Below are 13,120 nucleotides of genomic sequence, written 5' to 3' on the forward strand. Positions count from 1 at the left end.
ACAAACAGAAATAAAACATAAAGCATAATTTTCAAAAAATAGAAAAAGAAAGAACAAGGAGATTAAAGAACGGGTCCACCTTAGTGATGGCGGCTTGTTCTTCCTCTTGAAGATCTTATGGAGTGCTTGAGCTCCTCAATGTCTCTTCCTTGCCTTTGTTGCTCCTCTCTCATGATTCTTTGATCTTCTCTAATTTCATGGAGGAGGATTGAATGTTCTTGGTGCTCCACCCTTAGTTGTCCCATGTTGGAACTCAATTCTCCTAGGGAGGTGTTGATTTGCTCCCAATAGTTTTGTGGAGGAAAGTGCATCCCTTGAGGCATCTCAGTGATTTCATGATGAGAAATTTCCTCATGTCCATGAGTGGGATCTCTTGTTTGCTCCATCCTCTGGCTTGTCCTCATCAATGAGGATGTCTCCCTCTATGTTAATTCCAACTGAATTACAGAGGTGACAAATGAGATGAGGGAAGGCTAACCTTGCCAAGGTAGAGGACTTGTCCGCCACCTTATAAAGTTCTTGGGATATAACCTCATGTACTTCTACTTCCTCTTCAATCATGATGCTATGAATCATGATAGCCCGGTCTATAGTAGCTTCGGACCGGTTGCTAGTGGAAATGATTGAGCGTTGGATAAACTCCAACCATCCCCTAGCCACGGGCTTGAGGTCATGCCTTCTCAGTTGAACTGGCTTCCCTCTTGAATCTCTCTTCCATTGAGCGCCCTCTTCACAAATGTCTATGAGGACTTGGTCCAACCTTTGATCAAAGTTGACCCTTCTAGTGTAGGGGTGTTCATCTCCTTGCATCATGGGTAAGTTGAATGCCAACCTTACATTTTCCGGATTAAAATCTAAGCATTTTCCCCGAACCATTGTAAGCCAATTCTTTGGGTCCGGGTTCACACTTTGATCATGGTTCTTGGTGATCCATGCATTGGCATAGAACTCTTGAACCATTAAGATTCTGACTTGTTGAATGGGGTTGGTAAAAACTTCCCAACCTCTTCTTTGAATCTCATGTCGGATCTCCGGATATTCACTTTTTTTGAGTTTGAAAGGGACCTCGGAGATCACTTTCTTCATGGCCACAACTTCATAGAAGTGGTCTTGATGCACCTTTGAGATGAATCTCTCCATTTCCCATGACTCGGAGGTGGAAGCTTTTGCCTTCCCTTTCCTCTTTCTAGAGGTTTCTCCGGCCATAAGTACCATAAATGGTTATGGGAAAACAAAAAGCAACGCTTTTACCACACCAAACTTAGAAGGTTTGCTCGTCCTCAAGCAAAAGAGGAAAGAAAAGAGTAGAAGAAGAAGAAATAGAGGAGATGGAGGGGGCTTTCGTGGTTCGGCTGAAGGGGGAGAAGTAGTGCTTAGGTTGTGTGAAAATGAAGGAGTGAAGAAGGGTTTATATAGGGGTGGAGAGAGGGGTAGGGTTCGGCCATTATGGGTGGGTTTGGGAGGGAAAGTGGTTTGAATTTGGATGGTGGGGTTTGTGGGGTTTTATGAAGGATGGATGTGAGTGGTGAAGAGAATGGTGGGATTTGATAGGTGAAGGTTTTTTTTTGGGAAGAGGTATTGAGGTGATTGGTGAATGGGTGAAGAAGATAGAGAGTGGTGGGGTAGGTGGGGATCCTGTGGGGTCCACAGATCCTAAGGTGTCAAGGATAACTCATCTCTGCACCAAGTGGCGTGCAAAACGCCCTTTCTGCCAATCCTGGCATTAAACACAGGGCTGCTGCCCTTTTCTGGCATTAAATGCCAGTTTCTTGCCCATTCCTGGCGTTAAATGCCAGTCTGATGCCCCTTTTTGCGTTAAACGCCCAGAATGGTGCCAGACTGGGCATTAAACGCCCATTTGCTGCCCTTACTGGCGTTTAAACGCCAGTAAGTTTTTCCTCCAGGGTGTGCTATTTTTTATTTTGTTTTTCATTATGTTTTTGCTTTTTTAATTGTTTTTTTGACTTCACATGATCATCAACCTATAGAAAACATAAAATAACAATGGAAAACAGATAAATATAACATTGGGTTGCCTCCCAACAAGCGATTCTTTAATGTCAGTAGCTTGACAGTGGGCTCTCATGGAGCCTCACAGATGTTCAGAGCAATGTTGGAACCTCCCAACACCAAACTTAGAGTTTGAATGTGGGGGTTCAACACCAAACTTAGAATTTGGTTGTGGCCTCCCAACACCAAACTTAGAGTTTGACTGTGGGGGCTCTGTTTGACTCTGTTTTGAGAGAAGTTCTGCATGCTTCCTCTCCATGGTTACAGAGGGATATCCTTGAGCCTTAAACACAAAGGATTCTTCATTCACTTGAATGATCAATTCTCCTCTGTCAACATCAATCACAGCCTTTGTTGTGGCTAGGAAGGGTCTGCTAAGGATGATGGATTCATCCATGCACTTCCCAGTCTCTAGGACTATGAAATCAGCAGGGATGTAATGGTCTTCAATCTTTACCAGAACATCCTCTACAAGTTCATAAGCTTGTTTTCTTGAATTGTTTGCCATCTCTAGTGAGATTCTTGCAGCTTGTACCTCAAAGATCCCTAGCTTCTCCATTATAGAGAGAGGCATGAGGTTTATGCTTGACCCTAGGTCACATAGAGCCTTCTCGAAGGTCATGGTGCCTAATGTACAAGGTATTGAGAACTTCCCAGGGTCCTGTCTCTTTTGAGGTAATCTATGCCTAGTCAAGTCATCCAGTTCTTTGGTTAGCAAAGGGGGTTCATCCTCCCAAGTCTCTTTACCAAATAACTTGTCATTTAGCTTCATGATTGCTCCAAGGTACTTAGCAACTTGCTCTTCAGTGACATCTTCGTCCTCTTCCATGAGAAATTTGGATGATTTCTCCATGAAGGATTATAGGTGTTTCCATAGGGTTCTCCCATGTAATTCACCTCTTCCATTGATGGGTTCTCAGGATCATAAGCTTCTTTTTCAGATGAAGCATCCTTAGTACTGCCTGGTGCAGCTTGCATTTCAGACAGACTTCGAGAAATCATATTGACTTGCTAAGTCAATATTTTGTTCTGAGCCAATATGGCATTCAAAGTATCAATCTCAAGAACTCCTTTCTTCTGATTTGTCCCATTGTTCACAGGATTCCTTTCAGAAGTCTACATGAATTGGTTATTTGCAACCATTTCAATGAGTTCTTGAGCTTCTGCAGGCGTCTTCTTCAGATGAAGAGATCCTCCAGCAGAGCTGTCCAATGACATCTTGGACAGTTCAGACAGACCATCATAGAAGATACCTATGATGCTCCATTCAGAAAGTATGTCAAAAGGACACTTTCTGATCAATTGTTTGTATCTTTCCCAAGCTTCATAGAGGGATTCACCTTCCTTCTGTCTGAAGGTTTGGACTTCCACTCTAAGCTTACTCAATTTTTGAGGTGGAAAGAACTTTGCTAAGAAGGCATTGACTAGCTTTTCACAAGAGTTCAGGCTTTCTATGGGTTGTGAGTCCAACCATATCCTAGCTCTGTCTCCTACAGCAAAAGGGAATAGCATAAGTCTGTAGACCTCAGGATCAACCCTATTGGTCATGACAGTGTCATAGATTTGCAAGAATTCAGCTAAAAACTGATGAGGATCTTCCAATGGAAGTCCATAGAACTTGCAATTCTGTTGCATTAGAGAAACTAATTGAGGATTAAGCTCAAAGTTGTTTGCTCCAATGGCAGGGATAGAGATGCTTCTCCCATAGAAGTCGGGAGTAGGTGCAGTAAAGTCACCCAGCACCTTCCTTGCATTGTTGGCATTGTTGTTGTTTTCGGCTGCCATGTCTTCTTCTTGTTTGAAGATTTCTGTTAGGTCCTCTACAGAGAGTAGTGCTTTAGCTTCTCTTAGCTTTTGCTTCAAGATCCTTTCAGGTTCAGGGTCAGCCTCAACAAGAATGCTTTTGTCTTTGCTCCTGCTCATATGAAAGAGAAGAGAACAAGAAAATATAGAATCCTCTATGTCACAGTATAGAGATTCCTTGAGATGTCAGAGGAAAAGAAGAATAGAAGGAGGAGGTAGAAGAAGAAGAATTTGAACTTATCAAGAGAGATAGAGTTCGAATTGTTGATAGTGGAGGAGTGTTAGTCGTTAAATAGAAGGATGTGAGAAGAGGGGAAGAATTTTCGAAAATAAATTAAAAGATTTTGAAGAAATTTTAAAAAACTGAAGAATGATTTTTGAAAATTAAAGTTGGGAAAGAAATAAAGTGATTTTTGAAAAAGATTTTGAAATTAGAAATAAAAAAGATTAAAAATTATTTGGAAAAAGATGTGATTAAGAAGATATGATTGAAGAGTTATGGTTTTAAAAAGATATGATTGAAAAGATATGCTTGAGAAATAATTTAAAAAAAGATTTGATTTTTAAAATTAATGACTTGGCTAACAAGAAATTTAAAGGATACGATTCAAACATTAAACCTTTCATAACAGAAAAGGCAAAATACTTGAAATGTTGAATCAAATCATTAATTGTAGGCAAGTATTTTTTGAGAATGGAAAGAAATTGATTTTGAAAATATATGATTGAAAAGATATGGTTTGAAAAAGATTTGATTTTGAAAAATTATGAAAACTTGAAAAAAAAATTTGAATTAAAAACAAAATCTTCCCTCTTGTATCATCCCGGCGTTAAACGCCCAGAATGGTATCCATTCTGGTGTTTAACGCCCAAAATGCTACTTGATGACAAGTCATCATATACCCATTTCTCAAGCTAATTTCACTTGTTTCATTAGTTTTTATGCACTTTCTTGCACCATAAGTAAGCAATTTAGAGTGGAATTGCATGTTTTATTTGAATCAATCAACCACCACTTAATTGATGCTAAATCATGAGGTTTAAGCTAAATTTAATTGAATTTTAATTGATTTATAAACCTTGTGAATTTAGTGATACTTTGATTGGTTGATTTGATTATTTGTAGGTGAAGAAAAGAAGAAAAGAAGGAAGCGTGGCCTAAGAAAGCGTGGCCCAAGGAAGAAAAGAATGTAGCGCATGGAAGGGAGGAAGCCACATTGCCCTCCACGAGAGCACACTGCCTTCTAAGGGAGCACAACAATGAACCAAGCATTCAAGGCTTCACTGCCCTGCCCTCCTTGAGGGCGGAGCACAATTCGAGGCCAAGAAACAAAGGAAGGAAAAATTCTGCCCTGCACCCCTCAAGAGCAATATCGGGCTCTCACCAAAATAAATCAAGGGAAATTGTCTCCAAGTGCCACCCATGGGTTTCGAACCCAAGAACAAGAAGGAAAGAAGTAGCGCTCAAATACAAGGAAAATAAGCAAAAATTGGTTTGTTTTCAACCTCCAAGGATCGAACATAGCACCTTGAGGAAGCAAAGAACTAGGCGCTACTTTGGTGCCAAGGAACCCAAGGAAGAAATGCAACAAAAAGCCATCCAGCAAGGTTCGAACCTGGGACCTCACCCAAGGACAAGGAAAGCCTGCGCTGCCCTGTCCTTGTGGAGGGCAGGGCAGCATTTCTTGGTGCATGGCACACAAATTGGCACGGCCAGAAGCTTGGGCGCGCGCAGCTTGGACGCACGGGCAGGAAGGCAAGGCGCACCATGACAACACTGCCCTGCCCTCCACAAGGGCATGGCAGCATCCTGATGCCTCTCCCACACTTGGCACGCAAGATGCTTCCTCACATAACTTCCCTGTTCTGCCCTCCACAAGGGCAGGGCAGCCTCCTGGAGCAACATGTGCTGAATTTCACTCAAAAATCCAACTTAATTCAATTCTTCACCAAATCAAAAAGCCCACTCAAAATTCTTAGATCCAAAATGGAAAGTGTATAAATAGGTGTTAGTTAGGATTAGAAGAGAGGTTTTTAGGTTTTTTTTAGAGAGCTTACTTTCATTTTGAATTTTCATCCTTAGTCACTTGAGAGCACTTTCCATTTTTCTTTTTTTCTGCAAACTTGGCTTAAGAATTGGAGGAGAGAATTCACTTCTTCTTCCTCTGCTCGTTTTGTTTTCTTTACTGGGTTTTGTTGAGTCTTGAGTGTGAAGAATTGAGGAACTTCTATCTCAATCTCCATTTAAGATCTCTTTGATATTCCTACTGCATAATTAAGTTGAATTCAATTTCCTTTGCTGCTTCAATCTTCAGTTTCTCTTTGATTACTTTGTGAACTTGGATCTGGGAAGGCAATTGAGATCTAGACTCTGCTATCTAGTCTCTGAAGTCCTGAGATCTGATTTTCTCTTATTGGTTCTTCTGCTGAACCACTGCTGCAATTGAATTTCCATTTGCTGTTTGAGATCTAGTCAATTTCAATTCATTTCTTGTTTAGTTAATTGTTGCAATTTAATTTCCCTTGCTTAAATTCTGAATTCCCAGTCCTCAAATCCCTTTTCCATTCAAGCAATTTACATTTCTTGCACTTTAAGTTACTGCAATTTACATTTCTTGCACTTTAGGTTTCAGTCATTTAGTTTCTTGTTCTTTAAGATTCAGTGCCTTTACTTTCAAGTCTCTTTAATTTATGCAAATTATCCCTCTCCTTTTACATTTCCTGCTATTTACTTACTGTTGGATACAAAATCACTCAACCAATACTTGATTCGCTTGACTAAATCAACCACTAAACTAAAATTGCTCAATCCTTCAATCCCTGTGGGATCGACCTCACTCCCGTGAGTTTTATTACTTGATGCGACCCGGTACACTTGCCGGTGAGTTTTGTGTTGGATCATTTTCCACACATCAAGTTTTTGGCGCCGTTGCCGGGGATTGAAAAATATTGACAATGATTAAGTGAAGTGGAGGTCTAGATCAAGCACTTTTTCTTTTCTGTTTTTTAAATTTTTCTTACTAACATACTAACTGTTTGAAGATTTTCCTCTATCAACTCAACTAACTGTTTGAGAGTTTGTCTCAACTAACTGCACTCAATTCTCAAGAGTGCTGCTATTTGTTCCTTGTGATTATTTGCATGCCACAGGAAAGAAGAGAAGTCAGAGGAAAGACTATTATTAGAAAAGAAGTCTCTATAGAAGAAGAATATCATGACATGAAGCCACCACTCATTACACTAATCAAGAATAATTGTTCCTATGACGGAAATCCATCGAAGGATCCTAAACAGCACATATCCACTTTTCTGAAGACTTGTGGTGCTGTCAAAACCGATAGTATAGATCATGACACCTATAAGATCTTGCTATTCCCCTTTTCACTAAGGGGTGAAGCAGCAGAATGGTTCGAAACCTTTCCCCAAGAAAGTATCACTAGTTGGGACGAATTGGTTACCAAATTTCTGGCCAAATTCTCCTCATCCCAACAGATCATCAAGCTGAAAGAGGGGGTACATCCATTAACACAAGGGGAAGAAGAACCACTCTTCAAGGCATGGGAAAGATACAAGAAAGCAACTGACAAAGTGGATTTCCGAGCTTTCTATTAAGGATTAACCCTAGAAACAAGAAAAGCAGTGGATTACTTCTCAGATGGCCTACGCAAAGCGACAACAACTACCCAAGGAACTGCAAATTTCAATGAAAAAGGAGTCAACAACCAACACTCATTCGAGAAACTACAGAATGCAATTTCAGAAAAAGAAGTGATGAATCCTGAAGGAGTGAATGCATTCATGAACCTGAACAAACAAATGCACCATCAAACCCAGCATCACATGGAGCTGAGAGATAGAAAAGTTGATCGCCTGCATTCTGCTGCAGTGAATGCACAATTTCCACCATGGAGGCCCCATTCTTATCTGAGAATGGGGGAGTATCAACATCAAGAACAAAGAGGTTTCAACCAAGGCGAATCCATGACCACAAACAACCAACGTCACTCATCCAATAATGCCAATCAAAACCAATACTCACAAAACATACACTTCCAGACTCATTCCAACTGGAGAAGGATCGAGCACCAAAATCACAAACTAAGGGATTTCAATTACAACAACTCCAACTTCACAAACCAGCAAAAATACCATCATGCTAACAACAACCACTACACACCACCACAACACCCACCATTCCAACCCCTAGCATCCCACAACCAACCAATCTCACAAGACTCTCAGAGGATCACTAACTTGGAGATCTTAATAGAGAGAATGATGAAGCACCAAGAGGAGACAACAAAGAACCAGGAGACTTCAATCAGAAGAATTGAGAGGCAGATAGAACAACTGGCTAAGCATCTTGCAAAAGTGGGTGAGAAGAGGTCAATCACTTTCCCCAGAGCCACTGAAGACAAACCAACTAATAACGAAAATGCTGCAAAAAGGGAAGAATGGAAAAAGATCATAGAAGAAAGTAAAAACACCTTGGACAAAGAAAGTACCAGCCAAGAAAAACACAACAAGAAAGTCTTACAAGGAGAGGCAGAGGATAGAATCCAAGAAGATTAGAAAATTCCTACTAAGAAATTTTCACTAGGGGATAAAGTACTGCTAAACATTCAAACCATGAAGGTGCTTCCATAGCTGTCTGATTACTATATTGTGACTAAGATCCTTCCACGGGAATTCATAGAGGTCATCAAAGAGGAAACCGGAAGGAAGTTCGTGATAAAGAAAGACAAGCTAAAGCACTGTGATCTTCAATTTCCATGATCAACATAATGAAGGTTGTCAAGCTAGTGACAATAAAGAAGCACTTGTTGGGAGGCAACCCAACCTGAGGTAGTTTTCTTTTCATAGCTTTTTCAATAAAAATGTTGAATAATTGGTATGCATTGCAAGGATCTAAGTTTGGTGTTGCACACCAACATAATTTAAGGGAGAATGAAAGACTCTAAGTTTGGTGTTCCACCAAAATCTCATTTAAAAGCACATTCTCACTTCTTGCACAATACTAGCTCCAAGCAATCAGACAGATTATTCAACTACTTAACTGCTTTCTAGTCTTAATTTCATAACCTTTAGCAAGGACACAAGGTTTCATATGGTTAAGTTGATGCATGAAAAATAGTGGCAAGGAACTAAGTTTGGTGTTCACACACCAAAGTAAGTTCAAAAAGCCATAATCATTTTTAGACTAACCAATTGCACAAAGGCTTGAGAAGCAAGCAACTTTTGAGAATTATGCAGGAAATTAGCCAACAATTGAAGACAATTTGCATTGTGACTCAAAAGGGATACAACAGAAGGAAGAATCAAAGGGCTGCAACTTCAGAGGTTGTATCTAAACTTGATCCTTGTTGCTATAAATTGTTTTGAATCTGGGAACCCTTATATATCTTGCTAAAGTGTTTATCTAGTTGCAAGTGAAGTTGTTTAACTAAGTATGTTAATCTGTATAATGCTTGTCATTCATCACTTAGCTTTAGATTTTGTTTTGTCTCCCATATGCTTGAATAAATGAGAAATGTTTGAATTAGAAAGTAGATATCCAATGTTGCATAAGTTAGAATGGAAGTTAATGGTGGTATATGTGTTTGATTAAATGCATAACTCATGAAATAATTGCTGCATAATGTCATTTTCATTGAAGTGTGAGCTAGCTTGCTGTCATAAAGGTTCCTATCAGTAAAGAAAAAAATCCCTTGAGAACAAAATAAAACAGAAAGAAATGGAAGAAGAAAAAGCCAATGTGGCAAGAAAAACAAAGAATAAAGGCTGGGCACTAATAGCTTGGACCCTAGGACACATGCCTGTGGTGTTCTTGTACTAGGATATGCTTGGATAAGTAAATTCTAAGGGGTATTTTAAAACCTGGCCACTTAGATCAACTGATTTGGGATGGCCAATTGAAAGTCCACAATAAAGAGCAACCTAGATACAGAACATTTAGTTATCCAAAGAGATGCTGGGCATCAATGATCCTAGGAGGAAATAGTGAGTCATGTGTCTGTGGTGAAGAGATGTTGAGTAAAAATAAAGCCAAAGGCTACTGCAACATTTGACACGAAGCCTTCAAAGAATAATAAGCTTGTTAAGCAAAATAAGAAAAGAAAAGTTAGCAAGGGAGCAAGTAAAAAGTAAACCTTACAACAGCAAGTTTAGTAAGCCTTTGAGGAAAGGTGTATATTATGTAACAGCAAACAATAACTGAGTTATCATTGTCTGCATAAAAACTCCATGAATCAAGTTCTGCTATATGCCTAATAAGGATATGTATGCTTTTCTTTTTTCATTTCATTTCCTCTTAATTTTGATGCTTGCTTGGGGACAAGCAAGATTTAAGTTTGGTGTTGTGATGACAAGTCATCATATACCCATTTCTCAAGCTAATTTCACTTGTTTCATTAGTTTTTATGCACTTTCTTGCACCATAAGTAAGCAATTTAGAGTGGAATTGCATATTTTATTTGAATCAATCGACCACCACTTAATTGATGCTAAATCATGAGGTTTAAGCTAAATTTAATTGAATTTTAATTGATTTATAAACATTGTGAATTTAGTGATACTTTGATTGGTTGATTTGATTATTTGTAGGTGAAGAAAAGAAGAAAAGAAGGAAGCGTGGCCTAAGAAAGCGTGGCCCAAGGAAGAAAAGAATGTAGCACATGGAAGGGAGGAAGCCACATTGCCCTCCACGAGAGCACACTGCCTTCCAAGGGAGCACAACAATGAACCAAGCATTCAAGGCTTCACTGCCCTGCCCTCCTTGAGGGCGAAGCACAATTCTAGGCCAAGAAACAAAGGAAGGAAAAATTCTGCCCTGCCCCCCTCAAGAGCAATATCGGGCTCTCACCAAAATAAATCAAGGGAAATTGTCTCCAAGTGCCACCCATGGGTTTCGAACCCAAGAACAAGAAGGAAAGAAGTAGCGCTCAAATACAAGGAAAACAAGCAAAAATTGGTTTGTTTTCAACCTCCAAGGATCGAACATAGCACCTTGAGGAAGCAAAGAACTAGGCGCTACTTTGGTGCCAAGGAACCCAAGGAGGAAATGCAACAAAAAGCCATCCAGCAAGGTTCGAACCTGGGACCTCACCCAAGGACAAGGAAAGCCTGCGCTGCCCTGCCCTTGTGGAGGGTAGGGCAGCATTTCTTGGTGCATGGCACACAAATTGGCACGGCCAGAAGCTTGGGCACGCGCAGCTTGGACGCACGGGCAGGAAGGCAAGGCGCACCATGACAACACTGCCCTGCCCTCCACAAGGGCAGGGCAGCATCCTGATGCCTCTCCCACACTTGGCACGCAACATGCTTCCTCACATAACTTCCCTGTTCTGCCCTCCACATGGGCAGGGCAGCCTCCTGGGAGCAACATGGGCTGAATTTCACTCAAAAATCCAACTTAATTCAATTCTTCACCAAATCAAAAAGCCCACTCAAAATTCTTAGATCCAAAATGGAAAGTGTATAAATAGGTATTAGTTAGGATTAGAAGAGAGGTTTTTAGGTTTTTTTTAGAGAGCTTGCTTTCATTTTGAATTTTCATCCTTAGTCACTTGAGAGCACTTTCCATTTTTCTTTTTTCTGCAAACTTGGCTTGAGAATTGGAGGAGGGAATTCACTTCTTCTTCCTCTGCTCGTTTTGTTTTCTTTATTGGGTTTTGTTGAGTCTTGAGTGTGAAGAATTGAGGAACTCCTGTCTCAATCTCCATTTAAGATCTCTTTGATATTCCTACTGCATAATTAAGTTGAATTCAATTTCCTTTGCTGCTTCAATCTTCAATTTCTCTTTGATTACTTTGTGAACTTGGATCCGGGAAGGCAATTGAGATCTAGACTCTGCTATCTAGTCTCTGAAGTCCTGAGATCTAATTTTCTCTTATTGGTTCTTCTGCTGAACCACTGCTGCAATTGAATTTCCATTTGCTGTTTGAGATCTAGTCAATTTCAATTCATCTCTTGTTTAGTTAATTATTGCAATTTAATTTTCCTTGCTTAAATTCTGAATTCCCAGTCCTCAAATCCCTTTTCCATTCAAGCAACTTACATTTCTTGCACTTTAAGTGACTGCAATTTACATTTCTTGCACTTTAAGTTTCAGTCATTTAGTTTCTTGTTCTTTAAGATTCAGTGCCTTTACTTTCAAGTCTCTTTAATTTCTGCAAATTATCCCTCTCCCTTTACATTTCCTGCTATTTACTTACTGTTGGATACAAAATCACTCAACCAATACTTGATTCGCTTGACTAAATCAACCACTAAACTAAAATTGCTCAATCCTTCAATCCCTGTGGGATCGACCTCACTCCCGTGAGTTTTATTACTTGATGTGACCCGGTACACTTGCCGGTGAGTTTTGTGTTGGATCATTTTCCACACATCACTACCCTTTTGGGCGTTAAACGCCCAGCCAGGTACCTTGGCTGGCATTTAAACGCCAATTTTCCTTCTTCACTGGGCGTTTTGAACGCCCAGTTTTTTCTGTGTAATTCCTCTGCTGCATGTTCTGAATCTTCAATTCTCTGTATTATTGACTTGAAAAGACACAAATTAAAATTTTTTTTTTGAATTTTTAATGATGAGGAATAATCAAAATGCAACTAAGATCAAATAAACAATGCATGCAAGACACCAAACTTAGAAGTTTGTATACTATTGACACTAACAAATTGAGAATGCATATGAGAAACAACTAAACACTCAAGACAAGAGAATTTAAAGATCAGAGCAAGGAAATCATCACGAACAACTTGAAGATCAATGAAGAACATAATGCATGTAATTTTCAAAAATTAGAAAAATAAAGACATGCAATTGACACCAAACTTAAAATTAGACACTAGACTCAAACAAGAAACATAAAAATATTTTTTATTTTAAGATTTTATAAATTTTTTTTGTGCTTTTTCGAAAATTGAGTGGAAAAGAAAACAAGGGTTCAAAATTCTTAAAGAGAATTCCAGGAATCATTGCAATGCTAGTCTAAGACTCCGTTCCAGGAATTAGACATGGCTTCACAGCCAGCCATACTTCAACAAATCATCATGAAACTCTAGAATCCATTCTTAAAAACTCTGAAGAACAAAATAGAAATATTTTTTTGTATTTTTGAAAAATTTTCGAAAAGTAAAAAGCTTAAACATAAAATAAAATTACCTAATCTAAGCAACAAGATGAACCGTCAGTTGTCCAAACTCAAACAATCCCCGGCAACGGCGCCAAAAACATGGTGCACGAAATTGTGATCATCAATGGCGCCATCAACATGGTATGCTCAATTGCAATCTCAACTCTTTTT

General features: G+C 39.4%; 1 non-coding gene across 1 annotated transcript; it reads left to right on the plus strand.

Annotated features, from left to right (window-relative positions):
• The first annotated feature begins 3,286 nt into the window (after window positions 1-3,286).
• LOC112713487 (small nucleolar RNA R71) lies at window positions 3,287-3,390 on the plus strand. The gene has a single exon (XR_003158460.1). It is a non-coding gene; the product is annotated as a small nucleolar RNA R71 (small nucleolar RNA).
• Window positions 3,391-13,120: the final 9,730 nt, after the last annotated feature.

The sequence above is a fragment of the Arachis hypogaea genome, chromosome 9, assembly GCF_003086295.3.
Source record: "Arachis hypogaea cultivar Tifrunner chromosome 9, arahy.Tifrunner.gnm2.J5K5, whole genome shotgun sequence".
Taxonomy (NCBI): Eukaryota; Viridiplantae; Streptophyta; class Magnoliopsida; order Fabales; family Fabaceae; genus Arachis; species Arachis hypogaea.